We start from the raw sequence: 12,259 nt of genomic DNA, 5'->3' as shown, positions 1-12,259 counted from the left end.
TCAAAAAAAAATAAAAGTTCAAACAATAACAAGTAATTTTAACAGAGAGCTGGAACCCATACAGAAGACTTCAATAAAAATCCTAGAACTGAGGGGAGGAGGGAAGTTAAGACTGAAACTGAGAATTAGATAGATGGATTGAGGAACTATCTAGAATCAGCAGAACAGTGGACTAGTAAACCAGAAGAGGTGAATAAAAAGTATCCAGATTAATTCACAGGGAGAATTAAAAGGGTATAAAATACAGAACATAAAATAAGATATGGCATAAGAATATCTAACAGGTCATTAGACATTAGACACAGAAAGGTGGTCAGAATTTTTGGCCTGAACCCAACTGGGTTGATTGTGGGCTAAAACAAGAATACCAACATTTTTCATAGGATTTAAACAAGACCTAGAGTCTCTTAACATTCTATTCAAAATGTCCAGGATGCAATCAAAATTACTTGGCATACAAAAACCTGTAACGTTCCAATTCAAATAGAAAAGACAATCTATAGAAACTAATTCCGAGATGATGGAGATGTTGAAATTATCAGACAAAGACTTCTAAAGCAGCTATGATGAAAATGCTCCAAGAAGTAAAGATGAATACTTTGGAAACAAATGGACAATAGAAAATATCAGCAAAGAAACAAAATGGAAAAAGGAACCACACAGAAGTTTTAGAACAGAAAAATATATGTACTATCTTCCACAGTGAAGGGCAGTAGCAATATTGAGATGGCAGAAAAATGTGTGAGTGAACTTGAAGATATATCAGTAGAAATTATCTAGTCCTAACAAAAGAAGGAAAAAACAAAAAAGTGTGAAAAGAAATGAACAAAGCTTCAGGAATCTCTCAAACAATTCCAAAAGGTGTAATGTGTCATGACTCCTGGAAGGAGATGATAAAAAGTGTATTGCAACAAAAAATATTTGCAGAACTAATGGCTAAGCATTACCTAAATTTTGTCAAAGGCATACACCTAGAGATTTGAAAAGCTCAGAGATTTGAAAACCCAAACAGGATAAACCCAAAGAAATCCATGCCAGATGCTGGGAAAACTGGACAGCTACCTACATGTAAAAAAAAAAAAAAAAAAAAAAAAAAGTGAAATTAGAACATTCTTTAACACCATACACAAAAATAAGCTCAAAATAGTTTAAAGACCTAAACGTGAGACCTGACACTATGAAACTCTTAGAGGAAAACAGGCAGAACACTCTCTGACATAAATTGCAGCAATATTTTTTTCAATCTGTCTCCCAGGGTAATGGAAATTAAAAAAAAAAATAAAAATAAATAAATGGGACCTAACTCAAAAGCTTTTGCACAGCAAAGGAAACCATAAACAAAATGGAAAGACAACCCACAGAATGGGAGAAAATATTTGCAAATGATGTGACTGACAAGGGATTAGTCTCCAAAATTTACAAACAGCTCATGCAGCTTAATATAACTCAAACAAAGAATCCAATCAAAAAATGGTCAGAAGACCTAAATAGACATTTCTCCAAAGGAGACATACAGATAGCCAAGAGGCACATGAAAAGATATTCAACATCGCTAAATACTAGAGAAATGTAAATCAAAATTACATTGAGATATTACCTTACACCAGTCAGAATAGCTATCATCAAAAAATCCACAAACAATAAATGTTGGAGTGGGTGTGGAGAGAAGAGAACTCTCCTACACTGTTGATGAGAATGTAAATTGGTACAACCACTATGGAGAACACTATGGAGGTTCCTTAAAAACCTAAAAATAGAGTTACCATATGATACAGCAATCACACTCCTGGGCATATATCCAGGGAAAAACATCATCTGAAAGGATACATGCACCCCAATGTTCACTGCAGCACTGTTTACAGTAATTAAGACATAGAAGCAACCTAAATGTCCATCAACAGAGGAATGGATAAAGAAGTTGTGGTACATATATACAATGGAATATTACTCAGCCATTAAAAAGAATGAAATAATGCCATTTGCAGCGACATGGATGGACCTAGAGATTGTCATACTGAGTGAAGTAAGTCAGACAGAGAAAGTGAAATATTGTATAATATCACTTATATGCAGAATCTAAAAAAAAATTATACAAGTGAACTTATTTACAAAACAGAAACAGACTCACAGACTTAGAGAACAGACTTATGGATACCAGGGGGGAAGGATGGGGGGAAGGGATAGTTAGGGAGTTTGGGATTGACATGTACACACTGCTGTATTTAAAATGGATAACCAACAAGGGCCTACTTATAGCACAGGGAACTCTGTTCGGTATTACGTAACAACCTAGATGGGAAAAGAATTTGAAAAAGAATAGATACATGTATATGTATAACTGAATCATTTTGCTGTACATGTGAAACTAACACAACACTGTTAATCAACTATATGAAGTTACAAGTTAAAAAAAATCCGTGCGAAGACACTTAATAATAAAACTACTGAAACCTATAGGCAAAGACAAAATCTTATATGATGACAAAGACAGATGATGCATTACTTATGGGGAACAAAGGAAAATGATGATTTGAATGACTGTAGATTTCTCATGAGGAATTGTGAAAGCAGAAGGGAATAAAACAGTGTTTTTTAAAGCTCTGAAGGAAAAGAACCCTCAGCCCAGAATTCTATATCCAGTGAAAATACCTTCATGAATGAAAGTGAAATAAAGACACTCTCAGATGAAAACAAAGAGAATTCATTGTCAGCAGACCTGTTTTAAAAGAAATGCTAATGGAAGTTTTTTTTTTTTTTTTTTTTTTTTTTTTTTTTTTTTTTGCGGTATGCGGGCCTCTCACTGTTGTGGCCTCTCCCGTTGCGGAGCACAGGCTCTGGACGCGCAGGCCTAGCGGCCATGGCTCACGGGCTTAGTTGCTCCGCGGCATGTGGGATCTTCCCGGACCAGGGCACGAACCCGTGTCTCCTGCATCGGCAGGCGGACTCTCAACCACTGCGCCACCAGGGAAGCCCCTAATGGAAGTTTTTAAGACAAAAGGGAAATGATCCAAGAAGGAAACTTGGAAAATCTGGAATGAAAAAAATTCAAGAGACATGGTAGATAGCTGGGTATATATTATAAACTTCTACTTCTCTCCAGTTCTTTAAAATATGTTTGAAGCGTGCTGGGCCCATAAAATATGTTTGATGGTTGAAGGCAAAAATAGCAACAGTGTGTGATAGTGGTTTCACTGTATGTAGAGGTAATACCTTATATTAAAAAATTACCATATCAACTAGGGAGGGTAAATTGATTCTGTGGTGCTAACTTTGAATGTTGTAAAATGTTGATTCTATATACTGCAAAAAGTGATGTATAACTAACATTATCTTGATAGCAACCACTAAAAAAACTATACAGAGATGTAGAAAAAAACATAATAAATTAAAATTTTAAATAATTCAAAAGAAGGCAAGAAAGGGTAACCAGAGGAATGAAAAACAGAATAAACAGGAAACAAATAGTAGACATAAATTTTAAAAAATCAACTATTATATAAGATATATATGTTCTCAAAACAAAAATTTAAAAACAAAGATTGTCTGAATGAATAAAAACATGAGTATCTCATTTCAAATATAATACAGGTAGGTTCTAAAGGAGGATAGAAAAAGATAAATAATGCAAACACTAATTAAAATAAAACTGGAGTAGATATATCAATATCAAAGTAGGTATCTGAGCAAAAACATTTATCTGGGATGAGGGATATAACATAATGACAAAAGGGTCAATTCACCAAGAGGAAATATGGTCCTAAATGTGTATGCACCAAACAATAGATTTTCAAAATATATAAAGCAAAAGTTGACAGAACTGAAAAAAAAAACCCAGACAAATATACAATTAGAGATGTCAGCACTCCACTCTCAGTAGTTCATAGAACAAATAGAAAATCAGCAAGACCTAAAAAAAGAAAAAGAAAAAAGAAAACCAGCAAGATCTAGAACTCAACAACACCATCAACCAACTGGATTTAGTGCACATTTATAGAATGTCACTCTACAACAGCAGAATATACATTCTTTTCAAATGAACATGAAACATTTGCTAAGACAGACCATATTCTGGGTAATAAAACAAACCTTAAAATTTTTTAAAAATTGAAATAATAAAAAAATGTGTTCCCTGATCATAATGGAATTAAGTGGAAAATCAGTAATAGAAAGAAATCAAGAAAATCTCCAAACTCTTGGAAGTTAAACAGCATGACTTTAAATAATCTCTGGGTCGAGTAAAAAGTTTCAAGGAAAATACAGTTGACCCTTGAACAACATGGGGGTTAGGGGTGCCAATCCCTGCACAGTCAAAAAATCCATGTATAACTTTACGTTGACCCTCTGGATCTAGGAATCCATGGATTCAACCAACCCCGGATTGTGTAGTATTGCAGTATATATTTATGGGGAAAAATTTGCACATAACCCTGAAGTTCAAATCCGTGTTGTTCAAGGGTCAACTGTATTTTGAACTAAATAAAAATACATTATTATGAAACCATATTTAATATGTACTCTAAGTCAAGAATACATATTGTGATCTCTCTGTTAACCACTAAAGAAATAATACAATAAATAATTTTCCAGTTATCTATTGCTGCATTAAAAAACTACCCTCAAATTACTGCTTTTTAAAAATTGAGGTATAATTGACATACAAATAGTTCTAGTTGTATAATATAATGATTTGATATATGTATGTATTGTGAAGTGATTACCACAGTAAGTCTAGTTTACCACAGTAAGTTTAGTTAACATTCATCACCACATAGTTACAATTTTTTTTCTTTCTTGTGATGAGGACTTTTAAGATTTACTGTAGTAGCAACTTTCAAATATATAATACAGTATGGTTAGCTAAAGTCACTATGCTGTATATTATATCCCTAGGACTTATTTATAAGTGAAAGTTTGTACCTTTTAAAACACCTTTACCCATTTCAGCCACTCCCCACTCCCCACTTCTGGCAACCACTAATCTGTTCTCTGCATCTATGAGTTTGGTGTTTTTAGTTTTTTGTTTTTAAGATACTAAATAGAAGTGATCATATAGTAATTGTCTTTCTCTGTCTGACTTATTTCACGTAGCATGATGCCCTCAAGGTCCATACACATTGTTATAAAAAATAGAATTTCCTTTTTTATGGCTGAATAGTATTTCATTGCATACACACACACCCCCACACATTTTTTTACCCATTCATGTGTTAATGAACACTTAGGGTGTCTCCATGTCTTGGCTATTGTGAATAATGCTTTAATAAACACAGGGGTGCAGATATCTTCTTGAGTTAGTGATTTCATTTCCTTCACATAAATGTCCAGAAGTGGAATTGCTGGATCATATGGTGGTTCTATTTTTAATTTTTGAGGAATCTCCATATTGTTTTCCATAGTGGTTGTACCAGTTAACATTCCCACCAACAGTGCACAAAGGTTCCCTTTTCTCCACATCCTCACCAATACTTGTTATTTCTTGTCTTTTTTTTTTTTTTTTTTTTTTTTTTTCGTTATGCGGGCCTCTCACTGTTGTGGCCTCTCCCGCCGCGGAGCACAGGCTCCGGACGCACAGGCTCAGCGGCCATGGCTCACGGGCCCAGCCGCTCCGCGGCACGCGGGATCCCCCCGGACCAGGGCACGAACCCGCGTCTCCCGCATCGGCAGGCGGACCCCCAACCACTGCGCCACCAGGGAAGCCCTTCTTGTCTTTTTGATAATAACTATTCTAACAGGTGTGAGGGGACATCTTATTGTGGTTTTGATTTGCATTTTAATGATTAGTGATGTTGAACACCTTTCCCTGTACCTGTTGGCCCTTTCTGTGTCTTCTTTGTGAGGATGTCTATTCAGATACTTTTCCCATTTATTAATTAATTTGTTATTTCTATTGAGTTGTAGTAGTTCTTTATGTATTACGGATATTAACCCTTTATCAGATAAATGAGTTGCAAATATTTTCTCATATTCCATAAGTTGTCTTTTCACTTTAATTGTTTCTTTTGATATAAAGAATCTTTTTAGTTTGATGTAGTCCCACTTTTTAATTTTTGCTTTTGTTGCTTTTCCTTTTGGTGTCAAATCCAAAAAATCATTGCCATGACTGTTGTCCAGGAGCTCACCACCTATGTTTTCTTCTAGGAGTTTTATGGTTTCAGGTCATACATTCATGTCTTTAATCCATTTTGAATTGATTTTGTGAATGGGGTAATATAATGGTTCAGTTTCATTCTTTTGCATGTGGCTGCCTAGTTTTCCCAACACCAATATTATTATTTTTTTATTATTATTATTTTTGCAGTACATGGGCCTTTACCGCTGTGGCCTCTCCCGCCATGGAGCACAGGCTCCGGACGCGCAGGCCCAGCAGCCATGGCTCACGGGCCCAGCTGCTCCATGGCATGTGGGATCCTCCTGGACTGGGGCACGAACCCGCATCTCCTGCATCAGCAGGTGGACTCTCAACCACTGTGCCACCAGGGAAGCCCCCAACACCATTATTGAATAGACTATCCTTTCCCCATTTTATATTCTTGGCTCCTTTGTGGTAAAGTAATTGACCATATGTGCATGGGCTTATTTCTGAGCTGTCTATTCTGTTCCATTGGTCTATGTGTCTGTTTTTATGACAGTACTATACTGTTTTGATTACTATAGTTTTGTAGTACAGTTTGAAATCAGGAAGTGTGATGCCTCCAGCTTTTTCTTTCTTTCTCAAGATTACCTTGGCTATTCAGTGCCTTTGTGGTTCCATATAAATTTTAGGATTGTGTGTTCTATTTTTGTGAAAAACGCCATTTAAATTATGATAGGGATTACATTGAATCTATCCATTGCTTTGGGTAGTAGAGACATTTTAACAATGTTAATTCTTCCAGTTAATGAGCATGGAATATCTTTCCATTTATTTGTGTCTTCTTCAAATTCTTTCATCAATGTCTTACAGTTTTCAGTGTGTATGTATTTCACCTCCTTGGTTAAATTTATTTCTAGGTATTTTATTCTTTTGCAATTGTAAATGTGACGGTTTTCTTAACTTCTCTTTCTGATAGTTCATTATTAGTGTACAGAAATGCAACTAACTTTTGTATATTGATTTTATATCCTTCAAGTTTACTGAATTCATTTGTTAGTTCTAACAAGATTTTTTTTTTGGTGGAGTTTTTAGGGTTTTCTATATATAATATCATGTCACCTGCAAATAGACGCAAATGTCATGTTCCTTTTCAATTTAGATACCTTTTATTTTTTTTTGACTATTACTCTGGCTAGCACTTCCACTGTTGAATAAAAATGGCAAGGGTTGGCATCTTTGTCTTGTTCCTGATCTTAGAAGCAAAGCTTTCTTTCTTTCTTTTTTTAAACCATTGAGTACAGTGTTTGCTGTGGGCTTGTAATATATGGCCTTTATTGTGTTGAGGTACATTCCCTTTTTACTCAGTTTGTTGAGCATTTTTATCAGGGATGGATGTTAAATTTTGTCAAGTGCTTTTTCTGCATCTATTGAGATGATCATATGATTTTATCCTTCATTTTGTTAATGTGGTATATCACACATTGATTGATTTGCAGGCATTGAACCATCATTACATGCCTGGAATAAATCATACTTGATCATGGTATAAGCTTATGATAACAGTATACTTAATCATGTATTGTTGAATTTGGTTAGCTAATATTTATTGAGGAGTTTTTGTTTTTAAAGCAGCAGAGTATTTTATTTTTAAAAAATCATCATTCAGTAAATGTTGTTACACTATGAGATATTACATTTTAATCTCTTTCAATAGAAAGGTTTTTCTAAAGAAATGACTTGGAGCCTTCCACATTTATCAGATGTCTTTTCATTATTCTTTTCCATTTTTACAATTCTGGATCCAAATTGCATGACCCATTTTGGCAGAAGAGCAGAGGTTGTAAGACCAAGTTCCACTGCTGCAAGATGCAAAATTAGTTTTTCACCAATTCTATGGGGTAAAGTCAAATTTGCCCTTTCCCAAACTGGTAGGGAATTTAGAAAGGAGACATTTTCATGTGGGAAAGGAAATCTTCCTTCTTTTCCATGATCACCAATAACTGTCATCACTAACAAGATTTCTAGAAGAAGTTCAACCCAGTTCCATTGCAGTTTCCTTATTCATTCCTCTGGCCTGTGTGTCTTGAAGCAGGCACGATGACGAGAATAACCTGCAAGCTGCTCATCTGCACTGATTCCAGTAAGAGCTACCTTTGCACTGCTCTAATATGGTTTTGCTTCATCCTGGGTCACTAACCAACCAACTCCTCCAGAAGCAAATCAGACTGCACAGCCAATGCTATCATCCAACACTGTATCCAAAGGCTGAATGAAGTGGGATATTCGAGTTCTTCTTAATCTTTGCAGTTCTTCTAGAGAAACATTAATTTCAACAAAATTCCACATCCAAAAAGGGTTGGCAGCTTGTAATTCCTTTAGTCCTGTTCTTCCTGTGATTCGATCTGGTATGTTGAATTGTTCGCCAGGACTAGCAGCAGCAACGACAGTTTTAGAGGATTCTTCAGAGGGTATTTCACAATGATTTTCTGTTTTCTCCCTCTTTTGTTAAAACTAGCTGGTATGGTCTTTTCTTTAGTCATGAAAGCCACATTAAGAAGATCAATTGGTTCACCTAAGGGAATGTGATGGTCAGCAAGGGCTGCAATAACCATCGACTCAATCCCCCCAGAAAATAGGATTGCAACATTTGCTTTTCTATTTCTAGTTTTCAAAACTTTGTTTGGTGTCAGGTTTTCATCCCTAGGTAAACACAAGACACGTCTCTTGACTGCAATACTCAGGACATCAATGAACTGCTGAACTGCTGCCTTCATGTGTCCATCAATAAGAAAGAACTGAAGGGTCTCTCTCATCGGTGGGACGCTGGAAATGCTACTGCAATGGATCTCAAATGCAGCTTGTGGCAACGTCATGTTTAAAGGGACAACAGGTTCTTTAAGATACAGTTTGGCTTCATTTGCTACCACTGATATAAATGTTGACAAGTCTGCTGAAAGTTGAGTCAGGCTATTAACACATTCTTTGATAGCATCCTCCCTAGAATTATTTCCAAGGATACAAATTTAAAACAACAGATTTGGAAGTGGAAGTATTCTTGAGGTCAGTTCTGAAAATTCCAGATACTGGAACTTCTTGCCACTGATTGGCAACTCCAGATATTTGGGTGCCAACTGAAGAAAGACAGGAACTCTTGCCCAAATTACTAAAATGCCAAAGCAAGCTAAGGTGACCAAAAAAAAAAAAAAATCCCTACCAAACCATAAAGAATGACTAGATGCTTGATAATATATAAAAGACCAAGGACCTTGGACTTTTGAGAAGAGTGACAAAATATCAGATTCATTCTTACAAGAGGAAAGATAATTAAACATTATTTGATTATCATTCTCTTCAGCTTCAACCTTTATTCCACCAAAGACTTCTCCATTCCACAGGAATACATTGCCTCTTTCATCTTCCACAGGCTGGGCGGTCAACACACCTCTTAAGTGAAGGACATGACCAGAAAATAAACACTGGTAATTAACATTAGATTTTAACAACTATTTACTACTATTGGGTTCCCACCGTTTAAGATTACACAGTAAATCCTCTTTCAAATTTTTGCTGAACTGCTCAACAGAAAAGCTTACTGCACAACAAATGCCACACATTTCTATGCAAAATTAAGTTTACTATTTCTTGATTTGGTCTTCTCTGAGTTTACTGTTTCTTGGTATTCTTTCCTCAGCTCATCCAATATATTTTTGCTTTCAGAAAGCATTTCTGTTCAATCTGCAAGAAAATATGTTGCTGTTCTGTTGCTGCCTATATACTTTCCTGTTCTACAGGTTAGAAAGTTCATCCACAACAATTTTTTGTTCTGTAATCTTGCTGCTGAGGTCTTCCTTGTGCAGAGCCGAGTTGTTGGTAGGGACCAGCCCCGCACCGTCCTTGGGTTGTACACCCTGGCTGGGCATCTCCACAGAGCATCAAATATGCAGTATTGAGGATTTTTGCCTCTATGTTTGTCAAGACTATTGGCCTGTAATTTCTTTTCTTGTTGTGTTCTTGTCTAGTTTTGATATCAGAGTAATGCTGGCCTTGTAAAATGAGTTTGGAAGTGTTCCCTCGTCTTCTATATTTTTTGGAAGAGTTTGAGATAGATTGTTATTAATTCTTCTTTAAATGTTTGGTAGAATTCACCAGTGAAGCCATCTGTTCCTGACTTTTGTTTGTTGGGAGATTTTTTTAATTACTAATTCCACCTCCTTCCTAGCAATAGATCTACTCAGATTTTCTGTTTCTTCATGATTCAGTCTTGGTAGGTTGTATGTTTTTAGAAATTTATACAGTTCTTCAAAGTTGTCCAATTTTTTGGTGTATAATTGTTCACAGTAGTCTCTTATGATCCTTTGCATTTCTTTTTTTTTTTTTTAAAGATTTACTTATTAATTTGTTTTTGGCTGTGTCAGGTCTTAGTTGCGGCACACGGGATCTTTCTTGAGGTATGTGGGATCTTTCGTTGTGGCATGTGGAATCTTTTGTTGTGGCATGCAGGCTCTTTGTTGTGGTGTGCAGGCTTCTCTCTAGTTGTGGCATGCGGGTTTTCTCTTCTCTAGTTGTGATGTGCAGGCTCCAGGGCACATAGGCTCTGTAGTTGTGGTACGTGAGTTCCAGAGCACATGGGCTCTATAGTTTGCAGCATGTGGGCTCTAGTTGAGGCATGCAAGCTCAGTAGTTGTGGCATGTGGGCTTAGTTGCCCCGCAGCATCTCAGCTCCCTGACCAGGGATGGAACCCATGTCCCCTGCATTGTAAAGCGGATTCTTTACCACTGGACCACAAGGGAAGCCCAGATCCTTTGTATTTTTGTAAGTTACCATGTCTCCTCTTTCATTTCTGATTTTGTTTCAGTCCTCTCTCTTTTTTTCTTAGTGAGTCCAGCAAAAGGTTTGTCAATTTTATCTTTTCAAAGAACCAATTCTTAGTTTCATTGATCTTTTCTATTGTCTTTTTAGTCTCCAATCATTTATTTCCATTGTGATCTTTGTTATTTCCTTCTTTCTACTAACTTTGGATTTTATTTGTTCTTTTTCTGGTTTCTTGAGGTATAAAGTTATGTTGTTTATTTGAGGTTTTTTTTGTTTCTTAATGTAGGCATTTATCACCATGAACTTCTGTCTCAGAACTGTTTTTGCTGCATCCCATAAGTTTTGATATATTGTATTTCCATTTTCATTTATCTCAAGATATTTACTTTGCTTTTAATTTCTTCTTTGACCCATCCATTTTTCAGTAGGATGATGTTTAATATCCATATATTTGTGTATTTTCAAGTTTTCTTATTGTAATTAATCTCTACTTTTATACCATTGTGGCTGGAGAAGATGCTTGATATGATTTCATATTTTCAAACTTCTTATATTTATTAAGACTTGTTTTGTGGCTAACATATGATCTATCCTGGAGAATGTTCCATGTGTGTTGGAGAAGAATGTATATTATGCTGCTTTTGGATGGAATGTTCTGGAAATGTCTATTAAGTCTATCTGGTCTAACATGTTATTTAAATCCAGTGTTTTCTCATCAACTTTCTGTCTGAATGCTCTATCTACTGATGAAAGTGTGGTATTGAAATCTCCTACTATTAGTGTTTTGCTGTCTATTTCTCCCTTTAAGTTTGTTAATAACTACTTTATATATTTAAGTGCTTATATTGGGGGTGAATAAATATTTACGGATGTTATACCCTGTTGGATAGACCCTTTGATCATTATACAGTGGCCTTCTTTGTCTCTTATTACAGTCTTGTCTTAAAGTCTGTTATGTCTGATGTAACTATAGGTACCACAACATTTTTTGTTTGGTTTGCGTTGCATCCATTCCTTCATTTGCAGTCTTTGTGTGTCCTTAAGCATGAAGGGAATTTTTTCTAAGCAGCATACAGTTGGGTCTTTTTCTTTTTCTTTTCTTTTTTAAATCAACTTTTATTGGCATATAGTTGCTTTACAATGTTGTGTTAGTTTCTGCTGTACAGCAGAGTGAATCAGCTATACATACACATATACCCCCTCTTTTTGGGATTTCCTTCCCAATTAGGTCACCACAGAGCACTGAGTAGAGTTCCCTGTGCTATACAGTATGTTCTCATTAGGTATCTATTTTATACATAGCATCAGTAGTGTAAATATGTCAATCCCAGTCTCCCAATTCATCCCACTCCCCCTTTCCCCCTGGGTATCCA

At 35.8% G+C, this 12,259-nt stretch overlaps 2 pseudogenes; both read right to left on the bottom strand.

Annotated features, from left to right (window-relative positions):
* Positions 1-7,770: 7,770 nt before the first annotated feature.
* Positions 7,771-9,687, bottom strand: LOC131762393 (asparagine synthetase domain-containing protein 1 pseudogene; annotated as a pseudogene).
* A 73-nt stretch (positions 9,688-9,760) lies between these two features.
* On the bottom strand, positions 9,761-9,993 carry LOC131762712 (ASNSD1 upstream open reading frame protein-like; annotated as a pseudogene).
* Positions 9,994-12,259: the final 2,266 nt, after the last annotated feature.

Source organism: Kogia breviceps, chromosome 9 (genome assembly GCF_026419965.1).
Source record: "Kogia breviceps isolate mKogBre1 chromosome 9, mKogBre1 haplotype 1, whole genome shotgun sequence".
Taxonomy (NCBI): Eukaryota; Metazoa; Chordata; class Mammalia; order Artiodactyla; family Physeteridae; genus Kogia; species Kogia breviceps.
The sequence above is the reverse complement of the archived record's forward strand: the minus strand, read 5'-3'. Positions and strand labels throughout refer to the sequence as shown.